Source organism: Cynocephalus volans, chromosome 15 (assembly GCF_027409185.1).
Source record: "Cynocephalus volans isolate mCynVol1 chromosome 15, mCynVol1.pri, whole genome shotgun sequence".
In the NCBI taxonomy this organism is placed as follows: Eukaryota; Metazoa; Chordata; class Mammalia; order Dermoptera; family Cynocephalidae; genus Cynocephalus; species Cynocephalus volans.
The window spans coordinates 57,173,178-57,195,908 of NC_084474.1; the positions used below are offsets into that span (position 1 = coordinate 57,173,178).

A 22,731-nucleotide genomic window follows, 5' to 3' on the forward strand; every position below is an offset into this window, starting at 1 on the left:
AGATGACCGGTAAGGGGATCTTAACCCTTGACTTCGTGTTGTCAGCACCACGCTCACCCAGTGAGCTAACCGGCCATCCCTATATGGGATCCAAATCCGTGGCCTTGGTGTTATCAGCACTGCACTCTCCCGAGTGAGCCACGGCCGGCCCACAGTTTTATAATTTTAAATGACTTAAAAAAAAAAAAACTCAAAAGAAAAAATATATAGTTACACAAAATTCAACCATATTCATTCCTTTACATAGTCCATGGTTGTTTTTGCACTAAAATGGCAGAATTTGGTAGTTGTAACAAAGGCTGCATGGCCTTTGAAGCCTAAAATATTTACTATTTGGTCTTTACAGACATAGTGCGCCATCCCCTGATTTTGAAAAAGAAGTTAAGCTGGACAGATTTGCTCTGGCAGGTATTAAAAGGTATCATAACACTTCAGTTATTAAGACATTGGTATACAAGTAAGTAAACAGGAAAAAAAGCAGACTAAAGATCTCAGAAACAGAGCAATGTAACATATAGCAATGATGGTATTGTAGATTAATAAAAAAGAGAAACTATTCAAGAAATGGTACAAAGAGACTAGTTATCCATATAGGAAAAAATGGATCCCTAACAAACAACAAAAGGGGGTGGGGGAGGAGGGGAGTAGAACTCAATTCCTAAATATAAAGAGGAAAACTTGAAAACATTTTGAAGGAAATATAGCAGAATATCTTTAAGATCTGACTTCAAGGTAGAAAAGGATTTCTTGAACAAGTCACAAAAAGCCCAAACCATAAAAGATAAAATCTGCCAACATTAAAATTAAAATTTCCCATGCATCAAAACCCATTATATAAAAAATTAGCAAGCAAACCATACATATAATCAGAAGAATTAGAATTTATAATATAAAAAATCGTACAAACCAATGAGGGAAAAAAACTCACTAGAAAAAAATGAGAAAGAATATGAACAAATTCATTGAAAAGGAACACCTGAGAAACATGGGGAAAAAAGCTTAACTTTATTAGTAATCAGGGAAGGCAAAATGACTTAAAATTCAGATTAGCAAAAATTTAAAAGTCTAATAATGGCAAATATAGGTGAGGATGTAGTATAAAACAAGAAGTCTTCTGTTCTGCTAAAGGAAATGTATTGCTACTTCAAAGCAATCTTGCGACATGAAAAAATGCTCATTATTACTAACCATTAGGAAAATACAAATTAAAACCACAATGAAATATCACATCACACCTGTTAGAATGGCTTTTATAAAAAAGATGAAAGATAGCAAGTGTAAGAGAGGATGCAGACAAAAAGGAACTCTTGCACATTGTTAGTGGGGATGTAAACTAGTACAGCCATTATAGAAAATCATATGGAGATTCCTCAGAAAACTAAAAATAGAACTACCATATGATCCAGTAATCCCACTTCTGGGTATATACCCAAAGAAATTGAAATCAGTATGTCAATGAGATATCTACACTCCCATGTTCACTGCAGCATTATTCACAATAGCCAAGATATAGAATCAACCCAACTGTCCATCAACAAATAGATCAAGAAAATGTGGTATATATGCTCAATGGAATACTATTCAGCATCAAAAAAGAAAATCTGACATTTACAACAACATGGATAACCAGGAGGACATTATGCTAAGTGAAACAAACTAGGCACAGAAAGACAAATACCACATGATCTCATTTATATGTGCAATATAAAAAAGCTAAACTCATAAGTAAAGAGTAGAATTATGGCAACCAAAGGCTGGGGAAAGATGGGGTGGAGGGAGAAAACAGGAGTTCTTGATCAAAGGGTACATATTTTCAGATAGATAGAAGGCATAAGTTTGGAAACCTAATGTACAGCAGGGTGACTATCATCAATAATAATGTATTACATATTTCGAAATAACTGAGTAAATTTCAAATATCTCAGCAGAAAAAATTTATAGGTAAGTGAGGTGATGGATATGTTAATTAGATCAATTTAATCATTCCACATTGTATACATATATAAAATACCACATTGCAGTCCATAAATGTATACAATTATGATTTGTCTATTAAAACAATCTCATTTAAAAAATGATAAAGGGAATATACTTTGCATAATTGTTTTACCAAATACTAAAAATAAATGAAAACATCACCAGCAATAAAATAAAAGAGATTGCAGTATATTCATAGAACCGGAATTCTATGAAATTCAGTTAAGTGATTAAATTAAGATATATACAAGAAGAAAAATCTCACAAGCTTAATATTTAATAAAAAATATATTTCAAAAGAATACAAACAGCAAACAAACCAAAACATGGAAAAACAATATGAAACATTCTTAAATGATACATACACATACATATACATATACATAAACTAAAGGTATAAAAACACACACACAGGAACAGGAATAGTAATCACTAAGTACAGAATAGTGACCAACTACGATCCGGTGGAGCAAGAGAAGAATGTGACGAAAAATATAAAAAAGAAGGCACAAAATACATTTGTAATCATTTTCTTTTTAGGCCGGGATATTTATTACATTATTCTCTATTTGTATGTCTGACATATCTTATAATAAAAAGGAATAACCATTAATCTACCACACAGAGTGGGATAATAAGTCTTCCTGTCATGAGTCTCATTATTAATCAAAGATATTAAAATGTTATTATGATAACAACCTTCATCAATTATTACGAAGTAGTGGAATGCCTGAGCTTCAAAACAATAGAATTCTGCATCATATAAAGGTTTGATAATCACTATCATAAGGTACTGGATTTCAAAATAATGCTTCCATGGGATACTATACACATCATAAGATAACAAAATAATTTGACATGTTATTAGTTTCACTAACTAGCTCTAAAATTAACCTCATTTTTATTTTCCTAGCAAAATTAAAGGCCAAAATTAAATATAATGTGCATAGAATATGTATTCTCTAACATGTGAATCAGATATCTTCAAAACTGTCAATTCTTATAACTAAAATCTTATTTTCTCACTAATTATATGTTTTGAAATGCAAATGTATTCTAACAGAAAAATATTCTGTAGATGCTCTAAAAGATTACAGAAAAAAATCATTAGGAGAGGAAGAAAACGGAATGTAGTAGGCAAGAAATAAATAGAAAACCTACTGAGAAAAATTAAAGACCTAAATAAATAGAAATATACACTATGTTCAGGAATTGAAAGACCCAATTTTGTCAAGATGTCAGTTTTTCCCCAAGTTTATCTACAAATCCAAGGAAATCTCAAACAAAATTCCTACAGGTGTCTGTAATGGAAACTGACAAGTTGCTTCTAAAATTTATAATAGAAAACAAAAAACTTAGAATAGCCTAAGCAATCTTAAAAAGGGACAAAATTAGAGAACTCACACTGATCCCAAGATTCAGTATAGAGACACTTCAAACAAGACCATAAAAATTGTCATAAACACAGACAAATAGATTAACGAAACAGAATACAGATTTAGAACTAAACTCACACATATACCGTAAGCTGGTTTTCAACAAAGAGGCCAGGGTATTCAATGGGTAAAGGAAAGTCTTTTCAACAAATGATGCTTTAATATCTTGATACACGAATTATTTAAAAATTGATAAATTTGACTTTCAAAAATTTTAAATTTTGCTCTTTACAAGACACGGTTATGAAAATGAAAAAACAAGGCACAGATTAGAAAAAAATATTCTCCACACATATGTCTGACTTAAATTCAAAACATATAAGAAACTTTTAGAACTCATTATGAAGACAAACACCCAATACAAAATGGTCAACAACAGTATCTGAAATGACAAAAACCACATGACAAAATGAACATTATTAGTCTTCAGGGGAAAAAAAATTAAATCAGAATAAGGTATCATTTCATACTTACTAGAACAGATAAAATTATTTTTATTTATTTATTTATTTATTTTTTAATTTTATTTTATTTTTTTTTTAAATTTTATTTTGTCGATATACATTGTACCTGATTATTGCTCCCCATCACCAAAACCTCCCTCCCTTCTCCCTCCCCCCCTCCCCCCCAACAATGTCCTTTCTGTTTGCTTGTTGTATCAACTTCAAATAATTGTGGGTGTTATATCTTCTCCCCCCCCCCCGGTTTGTGTGTGTGTGTGTGTATGTGTGAATTTATATATTAATTTTTAGCTCCCTCCAATAAGTGAGAACATGTGGTATTTCTCTTTCTGTGCCTGACTTGTTTCACTTAATATAATTCTCTCAAGGTCCATCCATGTTGTTGCAAATGGCAGTATTTCATTCGTTTTTATAGCTGAGTAGTATTCCATTGTGTAGATGTACCACATTTTCCGTATCCACTCATCTGATGATGGGCATTTGGGCTGGTTCCAACTCTTGGCTATTGTAAAGAGTGCTGCGATGAACATTGGGGAACAGGTATACCTTCGACTTGATGATTTCCATTCCTCTGGGTATATTCCCAACAGTGGGATGGCTGGGTCGTATGGTAGATCTATTTGCAATTGTTTAAGGAACCTCCATACCATTTTCCATAGAGGCTGCACCATTTTGCAGTCCCACCAAAAATGTATGAGAGTTCCTTTTTATCCGCAGCCTCGCCAGCATTTATCGTTCATAGTCTTTTGGATTTTAGCCATCCTAACTGGGGTTAGATGGTATCTCAATGTGGTTTTGATTTGCATTTCCCGGATGCTGAGTGATGTTGAGCATTTTTTCATATGTCTGTTGGCCATTTGGATATCTTCCTTAGAGAAATGCCTACTTAGCTCTTTTGCCCATTTTTTAATTGGGTTGCTTGCTTTCTTCTTGTAAAGTTGTTTGAGTTCCTTATATATTCTGGATATTAATCCTTTGTCAGATGTATATTTTGCAAATATTTTCTCCCACTCTGTCGGTTGTCTTTTAACTCTTTTAATTGTTTCTTTTGCTGTGCAGAAGCTTTTTAGTTTGATATAATCCCATTTGTTTATTTTTCCTTTGGTTGCCCGTGCTTTTGGGGTCGTATTCATGAAGTCTGTGCCCAGTCCTATTTCCTGAAGTGTTTCTCCTATGTTTTCTTTAAGAAGTTTTATTGTCTCAGGGTGTATATTTAAATCCTTAATCCATTTTGAGTTGATTTTAGTATACGGTGAGAGGTATGGATCTAGTTTCATTCTCCTGCATATCGATATCCAGTTATCCCAGCACCACTTGCTGAAGAGGCAGTCCCTTCCCCAGTGAATAGGCTTGGTGCCTTTGTCAAAGATCAGATGGCAGTAAGTGTGTGGGTTGATTTCTGGATTCTCTATTCTATTCCATTGGTCAGTGTGTCTGTTTTTATGCCAGTACCATACTGTTTTGGTTATTATAGCTTTGTAGTATAGCTTAAAGTCAGGTAGTGTTATGCCTCCAGCTTTATTTTTTTTGCTCAGCATTGCTTTGGCTATTCGTGGTCTTTTATTGTTCCATATAAATGTCTGAATAGTTTTTTCCATTTCTGAGAAAAATGTCTTTGGAATTTTGATGGGGATTGCGTTGAATTTGTATATCACTTTGGGTAGTATGGACATTTTCACTATGTTGATTCTTCCAATCCAAGAGCATGGGATATCTTTCCATCTTCTTGTATCCTCTCTAATTTCTCTCAGCAGTGGTTTGTAGTTCTCATTATAGAGATTTTTCACCTCCTTGGTTAACTCAATTCCTAAGTATTTTATTTTTTTGGTGGCTATTGTAAATGGGTAGGCTTTCTTGATTTCTCCTTCTGCATGTTCACTATTGGAGAAAAGAAATGCTACTGATTTTTGTGTGTTGATTTTGTATCCTGCTACTGTGCTGAAATCATTTATCAATTCCAGCAGTTTTTTTGTAGAGGTTTTAGGCTGTTCGATATATAGGATCATGTCATCTGCAAACAGGGACAGTTTGACTTCATCTTTTCCAATCTGGATGCCCTTTATTTCCTTCTCTTCTCTGATTGCTCTGGCTAGTACTTCCAACACTATGTTGAATAGGAGTGGTGAGAGTGGGCATCCTTGTCTAGTGCCTGTTCTTAAAGGAAAAGCTTTCAGCTTTTCCCCATTCAGGATGATATTGGCAGTGGGTTTGGCATATATGGCTTTAATTATGTTGAGATACTTTCCCTCTATACCTAACTTATAGAGGGTCTTTGTCATGAATGAGTGCTGAACTTTATCAAATGCTTTTTCAGCATCTATAGAGATGATCATATGGTCCTTGTGTTTGAGTTTATTAATATGGTGTATCACATTTATTGATTTGCGTATGTTGAAGCAACCTTGCATCCCTGGGATGAATCCCACTTGATCGTGATGAATAATTTTTCGTATGTGTTGCTGTATTCTGTTTGCTAGTATTTTAGTGAGGATTTTTGCATCTATATTCATCAAGGATATCGGCCTGTAGTTTTCTTTTTTGGTTATATCTTTACCTGGTTTTGATATCAGGATGATGTTTGCTTCATAGAATGAGTTTGGGAGATTTGTGTCCGTTTCAATCTTTTGGAATAGTTTGTAAAGAATCGGTGTCAATTCCTCTTTGAATGTTTGGTAAAATTCTGCTGTGAATCCATCTGGTCCTGGGCTTTTCTTTGTTGGGAGCCTTCTGATAACAGCTTCAATCTCCTTTATTGTTATTGGTCTGTTCAAGTTTTCTACGTCTTCACGGTTCAGTTTTGGGAGCTTGTGTGTGTCCAGAAATTTATCCATTTCCTCCAGATTTTCAAATTTGTTGGCGTATAGTTGTTTATAGTAGTCTCGAATGATTCCTTGTATTTCAGATGAATCAGTTGTAATATCGCCTTTTTCATTTCTAATTTTGGTTATTTGAGTCTTCTCTCTTCTTTTTTTTGTTAGCCATGCTAATGGTTTGTCGATTTTATTTATCTTTTCAAAAAACCAACTTTTTGATTCGTTGATCTTTTGAATTGTTTTTTGGTTTTCAATTTCATTCAGTTCTGCTCTGATCTTAATGATTTCTTTCCGTCTGCTAACTTTAGGATTGGATTGTTCTTGTTTTTCGCGTTCTTTAAGGTGAAGTGTTAGGTTGTTCACTTGCCATCTTTCTATTCTTCTGAAGTGAGCATTTAATGCAATAAATTTTCCCCTCAATACTGCTTTTGCAGTATCCCACAGGTTTTGGTATGATGTATCATTGTTTTGATTAGTTTCAATAAACTTTTTGATTTCCTGCTTGATTTCTTCTTGGACCCATATGTCATTAAGTAGAATGCTGTTTAATTTCCATGTGTTTGTATAGTTTCCAGAGTTTTGTTTGTTATTAATTTCTAGTTTTAATCCATTGTGGTCTGAGAAGATACATGGGATAATTCCAATTTTTTTGAATTTATTGAGACTTGATTTGTGACCTAATATGTGATCTATCCTGGAGAATGATCCATGTGCTGATGAGAAGAATGAATATTCTGAGGTTGTTGGGTGGAATGTTCTGTAGATATCTGCCAATTCCAATTGGTCTAGAGTCTTGTTTAGATCTTGTGTTTCTCTACTGATTCTTTGCCTAGATGATCTGTCTAATATTGACAGTGGAGTGTTCAGGTCCCCTGCTATTATGGTATTAGTGTCTATTTCCTTCTTTAGGTCTAATAGAGTTTGTTTTATAAATCTGGCTGCTCCAACATTGGGTGCATACATATTTATGATTGTTATGTCTTCTTGATGGATCAATCCTTTTATCATTAAGTAGTGTCCCTCATTGTCTCTTTTTATGGTTTTTAGTTTAAAGTCTATTTTGTCAGATATAAGAATAGCTACTCCAGCTCGTTTTTCTTTTCTGTTTGCATGGTAAATCTTTTTCCATCCTTTCACTCTTAGTCTGTGTGAATCTTTATGGGTGAGGTGGGTCTCTTGTAGGCAGCATATAGTTGGGTCCTGCTTTTTGATCCAGTCAGCCAGTCTGTGTCTTTTAATTGGGGAATTTAAGCCTTTAACATTAAGAGTTGTTATTGAAAGGTGTTGATTTATTCCTAGCATTTTATTGGTTGTTTGGTTGTCTTAGGTGTCTTTTGTTCCTTGCTTTCTGATTTACTGTTTGGTTTCTTTGTTTGTTGGTTCCTTAGGTTGTAGATAGTGTTTTTGTTAGCTTGTTTTCTCTTCATGAGTGCCATTTTTATTGTACTAGCGGGTTTAGATTTTTCTTAGGTTTTTATGGCAGTGGTAGTTATTTTTCAGGAACCAAACCCAGTACTCCCTTGAGGATTTCTTGTAAGGGTGGTCGTGTGGTAGTGAACTCCCGCAGTTTTTGTTTGTCTGAGAAATATACTATTTGCCCCTCATTTCGGAAGGATAGCCTTGCAGGGTAGAGTATTCTTGGCTGGCAATCTTTGTCTTTTAGTATTTTGAAAATATCATCCCATTCCTTTCTAGCTTTTAGGGTTTGTGATGAAAAGTCTGATGTTAACCTGATTGGGGCTCCCTTATAGGTGATTTGACACTTCTCTCTTGCAGCTTTTAAGATTCTCTCTTTGTCTCTGAGTTTTGCCAATTTGACTATGACATGTCTTGGAGAAGGCCTTTTTGGGTTGAATACGTTTGGAGATCGTTGAGCTTCCTAGATCTGAAGATCTGTGATTTTTCCTATACCTGGGAAGTTTTCTGCCACTATTTTGTTGAATATGTTTTCAATGGAATCTCCATTTTCCTCCCCTTCTGGAATACCCATGACTCGGATATTTGAGCGCTTGAGGTTGTCTGATATCTCTCTCAGATTTTCTTCAATGTCCTTGATTCTTTTTTCTTTCTTTTTGTCTGCTTGTGTTATTTCAAACAGCCCATCTTCAAGTTCAGAGGTTCTCTCTTCAACTTCGACAAGCCTGCTGGTTAAACTCTCCGTTGTGTTTTTTATTTCGCTGAATAACTTCTTCAGTTCAGCAAGTTCTGCTACATTTTTTTTCAGGACATTGATTTCCTTGTATATTTCCTCTTTCAGATCCTGTATACTTTTCCTCATTTCATCATGATGTCTAGCTGAGTTTTCTTGTATCTCATTCAGTTTCCTTAGAATTATCACTCGAAATTCCTTGTCAGTTATTTCAAGGGCTTCTTGTTCTATAGGATCTAGAGTATGAGATTTATTAACTTTTGGTGGTGTACTTTCTTGATTTTTTGTATTTCTGGTGTCTTTTTTTTGGTGTTTATTCATTGTGGCAGGGGGTTTCACAGTCCACCGGTTTGAGACTAATGACTAACTAGGATGTTGCTGTGGTTGCCAATTTGGTATGGCTCCCGCCGTGACTGCTCAGTTGGCCTCTAGTGTCTTGTGTGTGTGGTTGCCTCGGGTCTTGGGCTTCTCCGTGGATCCACCTTTCTGGTCAGCTTGTACTCTGCTGGGCTGGTGGATCACGTACCACAGGGTGTGTGATCTCTGTTGAGCTTTCACTTTCTGTACAGGCCTTCTCCCCGTTCCGTGTGCTCTGGCCCAGCCTGTTAGATCGTGCAGTGGCGACCCCACCGGGTGTGTGGTTTCTGTCGAGTCTCCACCTCCCTGGCCGCACGTCTCCCCCCTGTGCACACTGTGCTGGGCTGGGGTGTGTCTTCTGCAACCCTCATCTATCAGCTGGGCCTTCAAGACCCTGCTCATCACCGCCTCGCCCAGGAAGTCTACCAGGTTTCTGCTAGGCACAGACGACCGGTCTCTCTGGGTGCCTTTGTAGCACTGTGTAGATCTTTCTCGGGTCTTGTTCACCTTTGTATCCCCCCGGTATAAACCGAGTCTAGTGCCCGCCTGCAGCCTGCTCTCCGGCAGGTTCAAGCGGACCTGGGAACTCTCCTACCACACTATTCCCAACCAGAAATTCGTTAGGCTTTTTTCCAAACTGGTGGTCGCAGAGATGGTATCTGCCTCCCAGTAACAGGAAGTTTACCGGGGCGGAGTCCAGGGTGTGGTGGAGTGACAGTCGGCCCGCCCGTACTTCCTAGCCCTCCCAACACTGGTCGGGACGCCCCACACCCCCAGCCCCTGCCAGAGAACCGCGGAGGGAGTGGGAGAGGAGGCCGGCCCGCAGGGTCCGGAAAGCCCCGCGCCAGGCCAAGCAAATGGGCTCAGTGATGGCCGAGCAGGGCAGAGCTGCCCGCACCTGGGAAAATGGAGGCAGCACCGGGGCAGTGAGTGGCCTGGTGGTGGTGCAGGCGGGAGCCGCGTGGGCATCCACCCCCCGAACAGAGCTGTGCCAGGGATCACTCACAGTGCTGTGCCAGGTCGGGCGCTCGCTCTGTCTCTGGTTTGTTGCCTTCCGTGTTCTCGGCGCTGCCGCCTCGGGCTGTTCAGTCGCGGCGCCGCTCGGGCGCTCCCAGGAATCTTCTTTAATGCCGGCCTGAAACCTTGAATCCTGAATAGGGCAGCTGGCCGCCTTCAGTGCGGCCCCAGCCTCCGGGATCCTGGCTGCATCCACAGCAGCCCTGGCGCCGTGTTCCCTGTTTCAAGACTCGCTTTTGCAGCTAAGAATCAGTTCTTTTCCTGCTCCACACTTCAAAGCTGTTGCCTGTAAATGAGGCAGCCTCTCCTGCCGGGGGCAAATTGGCGTTGAGCCCCCACGACTGGCCAGCAGCAGCAGTCCTCCCTTAAGAGATGGCCAGAGGAAGGTCCACAAGTTTCCCAGCTCCCTGAGACCCAGTGGCCACCTTTTCCACCTCAGCTACTCCGCGCCAGCCGCCGCAGCCGCCGCCATCTTGAAACTCCCAGTAGCTATTTTTAAATCACAAAGATCATATCAATCTCCCACTTAAAACCTTCCAATGGTTTCTCATTACACTTGGAGTAAAATCTAAACTTCTTCCCCGGGCCCCTGCCTACTGCTCTGGGCTCTTCCAATCTCTCCCACACTGGCCTTCTTAGAACAGATAAAATTAAAATGACTACACCTTATACTGGCAAGAATATAGATGGAACAACACAAATGTCCATCAACAGTAGAATAGATAAAATTAAAATGACTACACCTTATACTGGCAAGAATATAGATGGAACAACACAAATGTCCATCAACAGTAGAATAGAGAGACAAATCCACACATTGGAATTCTATATGGGAATACAAAAACTACTAATACACACAACACAAATGACTTCAAAAACATTATGTCGAGCAAAACACTACACATTGATACATACATATATATATCCTCCAGAGAATTATACTGAATGAAAAAAATTCCAAAAGGTTGAATACTACATGATTCCATTTATATAACATTCTTAAAATGACAAAATTATAGAAATGGAGATATTGGTTGCTAGTGGTTAGGATGTGGGGTAGGAGTGGACGGGGAGGTAGGGGAAAACAGCGATTCTTATGGTTACGGAATTATTCTGTATCTTCATACAGAATACACAATCTCTTGATAGTAGATACACAAACCTACACATGTGATAAAACTACACAGAATTAAAAACACACACACAAACAAATGAATACAAGTAAAACAGGGGAAATATGAAGATCTGTGGATTGTATCAATGTTACTATCCTTATTGGGTTACCGTATTATGATTTTGTAAGATTTTATCATTGGGGAAAACTAGATAAAGACTATATAGGATCTTGCTGTATTATTTCTTATAACTGCATGTAAATCTATGATTATCTCAAAATTTTTTAAAAAATTCAATTACTTTCTTTTAATTAAACATCACCATATTTCCAGTATTTGGATTGTGTGGTTCACAGAGGAAATGCCTCTACTTTTCTTGCACATCTTTCTCCAAGAAACAGACTCCCTGGGCATTAATTTTACATCTCCCCAATCCCCCTCAGAAGAAAACAAATTAAAGATATAAGACTAAAGTTACATTTTTCACTGTTAGTGCTGTGGGTCAAATGTGTCCTCCAATAGTTCATGTGTTGGAAACCTAATCTCCACTGTAACAGTGTTAAGAGAGTGGGAAATCTGCTTACAATATTTGAAAGGTGGCACCTTTGAGATGTGACTGGATCACAAGGATTGTGCTGTTATGCACTGATTAATCCATTCATGGAATAATGAATTATCTTGGGCGTGGACTGGTGGCTTTGGAAAAAGCACATGAGAGAGCTCCTGTCATTCTCTCACCATGTGATACTCTATGTCACCATAGGGGATACCCTGTGTCACCCCAGGAAATAAGAGAAATAAGTTCCCACACAGAAGAAAGCCCTCACCAGATTTGCCCCCCTGGACCATGTATTTGACAGCTTCCAAAACTGTAAGAAATTAATTTTGTCCCTTTAAAAATTATCCAATTTCAGATATTCTGCTATAAGTGACAGAAAATGAACTAATACAATCAGATTCTTATTTGAAATGTATAAATTCTACAATAATTCAAACTCTCATTACCAAGATGCCATTAAACTAGTGCTATTTCAATAGACAAAGTACTAGAATTATGACTCCTTCATGTATGCATTAAAAGATAAACCACTATCTGAAGTCTAAACTCTTCACTAAGCCGGCCTTGGAATCATTTTTCTACTTCATCATTAAGAAAAATAAGCGATACTATTATATTTGACCACCCTGCAATAGAAAACATGTGAGCCAATTTTTTTCCTTTCCTATCAACATGAGGTTAACACAATACCAATAGAATTTCAAGACAAATATATGGACAAAAAAGTGAAAGTTATAAGAAGCCTGATATTTGAAAATTTACAATTCATATAGGAAATTTAGAGAAGAATCCTTACTGGGGAGAGTCCAGAAAGAAATCCATAAAGTCACTTAATATTAAACTTTTCTCTTATTTCCTGTACTGTGAACTTAAGGATGTTTTGAAGGATAACCTACACCAGTGTACATAAAGCACTGAAGTTAAGTAAGGATACAGCATAAGTATAACATCGACTTTGTGCTTGTAAACACGCTTTTCATTGTGCTCCTTGGGACACTCAAGGAATTTACTGAATCAACTCCTCAGAATACAAGGGTACTTCAAAAAGTTTGTGGAAAATAGAATTAAAAGATAATATGAATCTTTCCATTAACTTTTTGAAGTAATCTTGTATATCAGAGAACATTTGATTTGACCTAAAACACTTTGCACTGCTTGCAAAAAAACTGTTTCCTTACTTGCATAAAATGGCCATTTTATAAAAAGAATAATGTGGTAACTATAAATCTTAACTTTATTAATTCCTGATTTTTCCATTTCCTCGCAAATACTTCAGACTTGTTAAAAGTAATCTCTTAATCCAATCATCTCAGGTTTAAAATTTAGCCATTTCCTCTGTGATCCACAAGACAAATACTGGAAAAAGGATAAGTCACTAGCTATTATTTAAATAACCTCAATTGAGTTTAACTAAAATAGCACATGTCAAAACATAAGATGGGCCAAATTTCTTATATTTGATTTATCAATACTGTTGTAAGAAACCCTATTAAGTTCAGAATTTTCCACAATAAACAAGAGACAAAGCTCTATTCTAATATATATTGCTGGAGTTGTCAAATTGCTGCTACAAAGATGCCCAAACTCCTGAAAAAATTACTTTTGAAGTATTTTAGATTAACAAAATATCCCTTAAACAAAATGGAATTTAAAGTACTTACACTGTGTTAAGTATTCCTTTCCCTTAATTATTAAAGTTATCTTAATATAGTTACAATGATAAGCTCAAAGTACTGACAATTCCTTGTCAATAGCCTATAAAATAAGATCACCCATGTATTCTTTTGTCTCATGTACTTATACATTAAATGAAATTCCATTATTTCTGTAGCAGCTTTTACATTTCATTTCCACCCATAAATTTCACAATTTAATGTACACCAAACATTACCAAAACCAAAACACATTAAAACTTTATTGTGCTGATTTATACAAAAAATGCGCAAATATAATCCATGTTTTATGTTGATAATATAACCATCTCTTACAGATATTTTAATTTCTTTCTTAATTTACTACTGAAGTATCACTTTTTTAGCAATTCAGAATTTTAAAATTTGTATTTCAATATAACTACTAATGTCATGTAAGCTAATGAGAATATAAGTCAATTTAAAAAGTTCCTCATGAAAGGATTTTTGCTGCCCTATAGTTGCAAACTGCCAAACTCTAGAATTAGGCTCTAAATAGTGTTGCTGCATAGATGAACAGTCTACGGTCATTTAGCTTTCACATAGTAGCTACTATAGTAAATGACTGGCTTGCAATGCAATGGTAAGAAATGCTGCTGCTTAAAATAAATAAGGTTGGCCCCTAAACTAAGGTTTTCTAAGCACTTTGTAGGACAAGTCTATCACAAAACACTACTGTTGGGAAAATAGAATAGTATGGTCAGGCTCCCTCCCCTCGGGGCAGGTTGGGGGTGGAGCAGCATTCTTTGTAAGCAAGTTGTGCGTGGGTGGAGTTAGTGCACCTGCGCTGTGCTGCAGTTTGGCTGGTGTCTGCCTTGGGCGTCTGCTCTGCCTGGCCATCTGCTCTGCCTGGCCATGCTCTCAAACCTACGGCTTCCAAGGACCGGTCTGCCGGTTAACTAGCTCACAGACCTGCGTGTGAGAGGTCTGGGGACCCAGCCTGGCATGTGAGGGTTCTGCGGACCTAGCCTGGCATGTGAAGGGTTTGTGACCCAGTCTGTGAACAGACTTGAAAGGTCTGTGAGCTCCAGACCTGGCCCTAGCTCGACAATTGGCCCAGTTGGCAGGATTACGGGCAGGTAAAAGAGCTCGACAACTACCTAAGTAAATTGCCAGCAGCCTTCACTTAAGTTTAACTTTTCTTCTATAGGTCTCATTCCCAGACACATAAATAAGAGTTTAGTGGAAACACCTATCCATATTCTGAAAAGGATATAAAAATTAGAGGAAATTCAATGATGTGCAATAAAACGATCTATGACTAAAGAATCTGAGAGCATTCTAATGTATATGAGAATGAAAGCTGAAAGGTAAAGGCACAATCCCTACCAAGAATAACAGGGGTTTTCTTCAAGAGACTGAATTCCACCATATAACTCTAGTTCAATAAAGAACTAAACTGGTCCAAAATTGCTTTAAAACAAGAGAGAAAAAAGAGAATAAAATTTTGCCTAATGGCTTTTAGATACTAAAAAAAGTTACCATGGGAACTTAAGCCACTAAAAAATAAGATAGTGATAGCTGCAGTTTTGTTTGGAGACAATCACTACATCAAATAATTTCTTGAAGTAGCCTCTGACACCACTATGATTTCCTTTTAATCCTTCACTTTTCAACTCAGCACTCCATTTTACCATGACTTAGAATGTGAGAGACAATCAAAAATTAAAATACAGGTGATAAGTGCTTGAATCAAAAAATGGAAGGACAAAGGGGGGGAACACTTAGGAGATACAGTTAATTCAAACTGAGGGTAAGGGTCAGGGAGGACAGAGGAAAAGATGACAGAAGGAATAATTCATGAGCTTGAGGTCAGTGGTAAGAAAACTATATATGGTTCAAAAAGTGAAATCCTGTTCTTTGACTCTGTTCTTTATACAGTGCTTAATTAAATTTCCAAATTCTCCTTTATCTTCCAAAGTCTCAACCTTCTAATAGAAAAGCTGATTAAACACACACCCCATCACTGGCCTCTGACCGGGACTTCATGTTCTCTATGAATGGCAATAATATGATAATGAGGACAATGCTATTATTTTTTAGTACTATACATGTGATCAAAAAGTTTTGAGAAGGGGTACTTAACATTAAACAATTCTAGTTTGGTGTGTTATGGATTAGTAGCCCCAAGATAACTAGTAAAAATAATATGTCCAAATACTTTAGGATAATTTTAAATTCTTTCCAAAAACCCAGAAAGACACTTCTCCAAATAGGCATCTCTAATGTTAATATATATTAGAAAATAAAACATACACTCTAAACAGTGGTTCTCAAACAGGGGTGATTTTGTTACCCATAGGACATTTGGCATGGCCCAGAAACATTTTTGGTTGTCACAACCAGAGGGAACTACTGGTATCAAGTAGGTAGAGGCCAGGGAGGCTGCAAGATATCCAACAATGTATAAGACAGAATTATCTGGCCCTAAATGTCAATCATACCACTCTCAAAAAAACCCTGCTCTAAAGGACCACTGAACAACATCATTTATTTAATCTATTTTATCTACTGTTAGAATCATTGAATTGTACTCTGTTGTTAGAATCTGTCAAGATATTTAAAAAGACATTATTTACTGAAATCCTAGAGGGAATATTGCTATAGCATAGAACAGGAAAATAAAGATCACTGAAAATGCTTAGTGGTTATGTTTAATGTAACCCACTACAGCTGATGGCTCAGAAAGAAATAATTTGCTGCAAAAATGAAATTGGCAGTAACACTGTAAAGAGGTTAATTATATACATATAATCTGGAATTAATAGGACTTTTCTCCTTAAAGCAGATGGATTTCCTTGAACCACTAAAAATATGCATTGGATGTCAAGACCAAAAAAAAAAGTAGATATAAAATTTTGATCAGCATTCCTTAGGGTGGTTTTGTCAAAACCAGATATATAGGCCACACTGTTCTTCCAGAATACCTTAGAAATACATCTCTTCAAAATTAGTAGTCTTTCATTTTACTAAAAACATGCTTGAAAATAGCACTGCTTATAATACACAGTAGCTGCTTAACATTTATTGAAATAAGTGATTTATTTCAGAACAAGCCCCAAACTATAATATAGGGTTTACACTTCTCAAAACAATGACAAGAGATTTAAAATTTCACTCAGTATGTTTCAAATAAAAACCTGAGAGAAAATACTGTACAAGTTTGAATACTTCAAAAGTCTATAATACAATAGCCAAACTAGGTGGAATCATAGAAACCATTCTGAGCCAGACATCTCAAAAGAGGGTACTTATTACATTCCTAGCCAAGAAGTACTTAAGTGAAAAAATAACCACAGTAGGTCTTAATAGAGGAGCAACTTAACCTAATAAGTAGAGAGAGAAGAACCTACGTTAAAACAAACAGGATATATTATGGAGCTAAATTCTAGAACTACATAAATTTTAACCTAAAATAAGAGATATCAAATAAATTTTCCTTTCATGGTTGGTTGCTTTGCGCCAGAATTCTCAGATGTATGAATGCACAGCCTTCCTCTATTGAAGGGATGTAGATGGACAAATTGAGAACTCCTCAAAAAATACCTAAGAACATTTCATTTGATTTAAAATTCAAATGGATTAAAAAAAGATTAACTATTCCCTTACTTGCATAAAATGGCCCTGTTTTAGTCCGTTTTGTGTTGCTATAACAGAATACCTGAGACTGGGTAATTTATAAAGAAGAGAGGTTTATTTGGCTTATGATTCTGGGATGGTTGCATCTGGCATTGGCCTCAGGCTGCTTCTACTCATGGCAGGAAAGTGGCAGGCAGCCGGGAGGTATGAGCAGATCACATGGTGAAAGGGAGCAAGAGAGAGACAAAGGAGGTGCCAGGGTCTCTTAAACAACAAGCTCTCAGGGGAACAAATAGAGCGAGAACTCACTCATTTATCCCTCCTTCCCCAGGGAGAGCATTAATCCATTCATGAGGGATCTGCCCCCACGACTCTATCACTTTCCAACACTGTCACATTGGGGATCAAAATTCCACATGAGTTTTGGAGGGGACAACACACTCAAACTTCATCAGGCCCCTTTACGAAAAGAATAACGTGGTAACTACAAATCTTCAGAATTCCTGATTTTTCTATTTCTATGCAAATACTTGAGACTTGTTAAAAAATAATCTTTTAATTGAATCACTTCAGCTTTAAAACTTAGCTATCTTTTCTTACAAGACACCTATATTATCAAAGTTGGAAATAGTGAGGGACCAGTTTCCACTAAACTTTGCAGGTTGCCATTTGTCCTTGCTTCTCCTAATTCATGTCTGTTTTCCCATCTCAACTTCCTGCCTTGCTGCCTTCAGGCCATAGCACCACGCACAGAAGAAACAATTTCCAAAAACTGTTTAAATATCCCACAATTGAGTATGAATAAATCTTTATAATAAATCTCTTATTTGTATACCTCCTAGTGGTTCTGCTTCTCTGATTAAAACTTAACTGATACAGAATGTCTGTATGGTGCATTTATATATTGTTTGAGAATACCCTATTACACCGTAAATCAAGAAAACCAGGATGTATAAGACTCACAAGAAATGTTAACCATAGATAGTAAGGTAAACTATATCTTATAAGATATAGGAAGAACTCATAGCATATGTTAGTGAGTAGGCAAAGTACCTTAAGTAATATAGGTAGAATTCATAAAACTTGTTAAATATAGGTAGCAAGTTAGTCATCTCTAAGTGAAGGTGGTGGGAGGGAGAAACAAATTGTGAACATTCCATGATGCAGGATTCAGATGTGTTTCTGTTCCACTTGTATAGTATCCTAAGTGTGCTGACTGCTTCATCTCTATCATGTTGCTTCATCCTTGTGCTCTGATTAATCTTGACTGTGCTCTGATGCAAATTTTTGCATTTAGAGTCATGCATTGCTTAAAGACGGGGATATATTTTGAGAAATGTGTTGTGCTAAAGTGTACTATGAAAGGGAACAGCAATGAATTTTCCTATCATCTACACTGGCCACAAGTTATACGAGCGTGGGACCTCTAATTATGTTACTAAGTCTCTCTGTGCCTCACTTTCCTCATCTGTTAAATGGGGATTAGAATAATACCACCCCCACAGGGTTATGAAAATTAAATTACAGGTAGGGATTGTGCTTGGCACTCAGAAAGCACTCAAGTGAGTCTTAGCTAACTGTTATTAATGATTGTTTTACTATGGGGATGGGTAGAGATCACTTAAAAATCAAGAATCCCAAAGCAGACAACAACACTTTCACTTGGTGTCAGACTTAATGTGTCAAATGCTTGGCTTTCTATCCTAAAGGTCTATGCTACCTTTGGGAGGGTCAACCTGTGGGTTAGCTAGGCACTCTTCCCCAACATATTTTGCGACAGGTTTGTTTACAACAAAATAGCCACAAATGTGAGTAATGCATTTTGCTATGACATTACGATGGCTATGAAATCACTAAGCAATAGGGATTTTTCAGCTCCATTATAATTTTATGGGACCACCATTGTATATGCAGTCCAATGTCATGCTGACTGTATTTAACTTGCCACCTGCTTTATACGGTTAATGAAACACTGAAAAAATTAGAAGCAAGTCCTTGACAAGAACATTCATTTTATTTTAAAGTAAAATTGCCATGTGAGGATTTTGTTAACCTGACATTTTGTAGAAAGATTAAGTAGATACTGTAAGACCCTACATAAACTGTCTAATCACCAGTCTAAAAACTTCAATATGACTCTATCACCTTAACTGAAGGAAATTTGAAATAAACACAGCTTTGATTTTTTTCGTTCTTTATTTCTCCAGGATTTTACTGCTACTCGAAAACATGTAAAACTTACGAGTCTTCAAAACATATTTATATCAACTCTTTCTTAATTCATAATACATGAAACTCAACATATATTAGGGCTAACAAAATCAAATTAGAAATTTTCAGTACTGATAATGTATCATATAGTACGAGACATTTAATTTTTTAAAAAAGCTATACCAACAAAGAGCTTTTAATATCATCTGGAGGTCTTCAAAGAAATTTAAGGGGGTGAAATTGAAAGCATTTATATAAGTATTAAGCCCTGTACAGGATCCTGTTGGTTTCTCTGCAGCAGCCACTCTCTTCTTCCTTCTGAATAGAATTCCAGCTTTATTCAGGAACCTAAGAAGCTAGTGCCACCTCCACTACAGAAGTCAAGCTATTTGTGGCAATCCTATTCCCCTTGACTGGTTCAAGAACCAGAAATCATGCCAATCAACACATGGCATTCCATGGCAATTATTATTGGCTCAAAGGTGAACATGTGGCCTAAGTTGACCTATTCACACTAAATGAATAGAAAAAAGTCTCTATTTCTGTCTACCTGACATACATAGAATTTAAACTAAGAGAAGTTTCTTATATTTAAGGTAATATCTCTTAAAACTAAAATATTAAGATTTACAGAGAAATTTATTAAGGGAAACTAATCTGGAAAGTATGAGATATTTCAAATATATCAGAAAACACTACTTTTTATAACTATGGATATAGTTAATATATTAAGGACAAATACTATAGTAGTGCAAATTCCATCTTGAAAAAGAAATCTCAAAAAATCACTGTTCTTTAATAATATTTGCATTTTTAGTCATTGGTAAACTTCAAAATTCAAATTGACTTATGCTGACTCAAATTTCTGTAGTTGTCATTTTACCCCATTACGATGATTACAATTATGACACACCATTATTTATTTATGTGTGAACAGAGTTGTAATACCGAAGGGGGTACACCTTTGTGTAACTTTAAAGAGAAAAAAACCCCTCCAAGTTTATACAAATAAGAAGAAAACTCATGAATTAACCTTTGCATTGAGTGAAGGGTACAAGAAGATATCTCAAGGAATTTAAATAATGACCCAATATTTGCACAGTTATGGCAATATAAATTCACACTACCAGTGAAGTCCAAAAAGCATCGAACAAATAGTTTAACTCAGAGTGACCTCAGGTTGGTGGTGTCTGACTGAGATGACTGGCAGAGCAAACACAAACTCACACAGTACTTCAACTGAGGCCAATAGCAATAGTAAAAAAAACACTTAATTTAAGATGCGGGCTAATTTCAGAAATGTTAAATCTTAAAAAAAAAAAATGTATCTCAAAATTAATGAAATGTGGTATAAATTAAGCGTGATTAAATAAAACATTTTTAAAAGACTAAAAAATATATTAAATGTTGTTATTAATATGGGAGAGCCAATGAAAATACTTTTTAATTACTGGGGCCTGTAGTTTTAAATCCGGCTGCTGATGAAATTAGTCTCCTCATACATTTTCACAAAATCAACCATTTTGAAACAGATGAATTTCTGATGTGCATCCATGAGTCTTCCTCTTAACCCTGTTAACACTTTAACATATGGCTGGAGAAGCAACTTAGTTTTATCCTATTTGTTCTTCCCTTTGTAACCATAGGATTCTGGCCAAGGAAGACAGTAAAATCTTAGGCATTTATATGAATGTTATTTTAAGTATATTATACCTTCTAGATGTTATTAATTGGAATTTATTCCATATTAGAAAATTTAATTTCTCAAGTTTCAACTCTTGTAAGTATTATCTTAAGCCAAACTGTCGATTTCCATTTGGGGGTAGAATTACTGCTATAGACTAATCTGCTTTTAACCAAATGAGTAGAAAGAAATTTTGCCTTATTCCAAATTATTTAGTTTTTTTCATAAAATATTTTCTTACTCAGAAGTTAAAAAAATTCACATACCAGAAGAACATGTTTTAGCTCTCCTAGAGCTTAGAATCTAATTGGAAAACAAGATATACATCTCAAACATAAAATGTAAACAATGCAAATTTATTCACTCAATATACACTGAGAATCTGTTGTATATGCCAGAGATTGTGCAGTCATTTCAACCAGGGTTCCTCCTCTGAACCACAAAACACAGAGAATTATTTGAGCGACTATTTTCTCAATTCTCCCAAGTATGGTACATATAATTATTTTAGATGCACCGGACAGAAGGAAACCCAGTAAAGAATGACTAAGAAGAAAAAATGATGAGTAAGATTTATTTTTTGCTTTCAATAAACTAGTTGCAAAGATAAATAAGTAAACCAATCATTAAGGTACAACTATGGGAGCATTGAGGGATGACCTCCAAAAAACATATCCTACAGAAAATAAATTAATTAATAAAGGCAAAAATCCAATGAAGGAAAAAATTATATTGGTTGAGATAGTAAAGAACTTGAGAAAATGCATGATTTAAATATTTGGAATGTAGATACAAAGGATATTATAAGAATTGGTAATCATTTGTATAAAGACACAGCCAGGCAATTGGTAGATACTTGAAAGTTGATACGCCTATTTCCTACCAAAAGTTATCTTTTCTACATGAGGAACTAACGAAAGCATCTTGACTAGGTCCTTGCCAATCATGTAAAATAACATTAAGAGAAGTGAATCGTAATTCTCCCAACATACCAGATTTATGTTCATTGAGATTTTAGCTTCAGCCATATGTATACATAGATTAGAACTACTCTGCTAAGGTTGTGCTTAGTAATAAAGTTTACAAAACTGCCTTTGAGAGGTAGTCTGACGTGTCAATATCTTTTAGCTTGGAAGATAATATTTTGAAAAACAAAAGAGGTAAAAAATGAGACTGGCTAGGTTCACTAAAATAGATAATATATGAGCAGTTACAAAGGTTGAAACCTTTGGATTTAATCTGATAGACAATATGGAGTCACTGTAGGGTTTCAACTGATAAAATCAGTTGGGCAATTTATACAGAATGAGTGAAAGAGGAAGGCAAAATTATCAAGAGAACATTCAAACTATGCACACAATTCTGTGATTAATGCTAAGAATCTAGTTTAAAGTAGGGTAACTAGGAATAAAAAACAAGGGAAAATCTCAAAGAAAAACTATTAAGACCTAACTAATTGGGTAAGTTAACTAAATGGATAAGTAGTAAAGTTTAGATTAAAATACCAGGGTACTTCAAAAAGGTCATGGAAAGATTGGTATTCTCTTTCAATTCTATTTTTCCGTGAACTTTTTGAAGTACTCTCATGTCATCAGCCATCTGAGAACAACAATGCTAGTTTACATGTTAAGGACCTTAATGAAAATGATTTTATCTAAAAGATGTGAATAGATTATGCAGTA

The 22,731-nt window shown here is 35.9% G+C and overlaps 1 protein-coding gene across 2 annotated transcripts in view; it reads right to left on the bottom strand.

Annotated features, from left to right (window-relative positions):
* Positions 1–22,731, bottom strand: part of VPS13B (vacuolar protein sorting 13 homolog B) — a 794,525-nt gene that overhangs the window by 506,165 nt on the left and 265,629 nt on the right. The gene's annotated exons all lie outside the window — the stretch shown is intronic.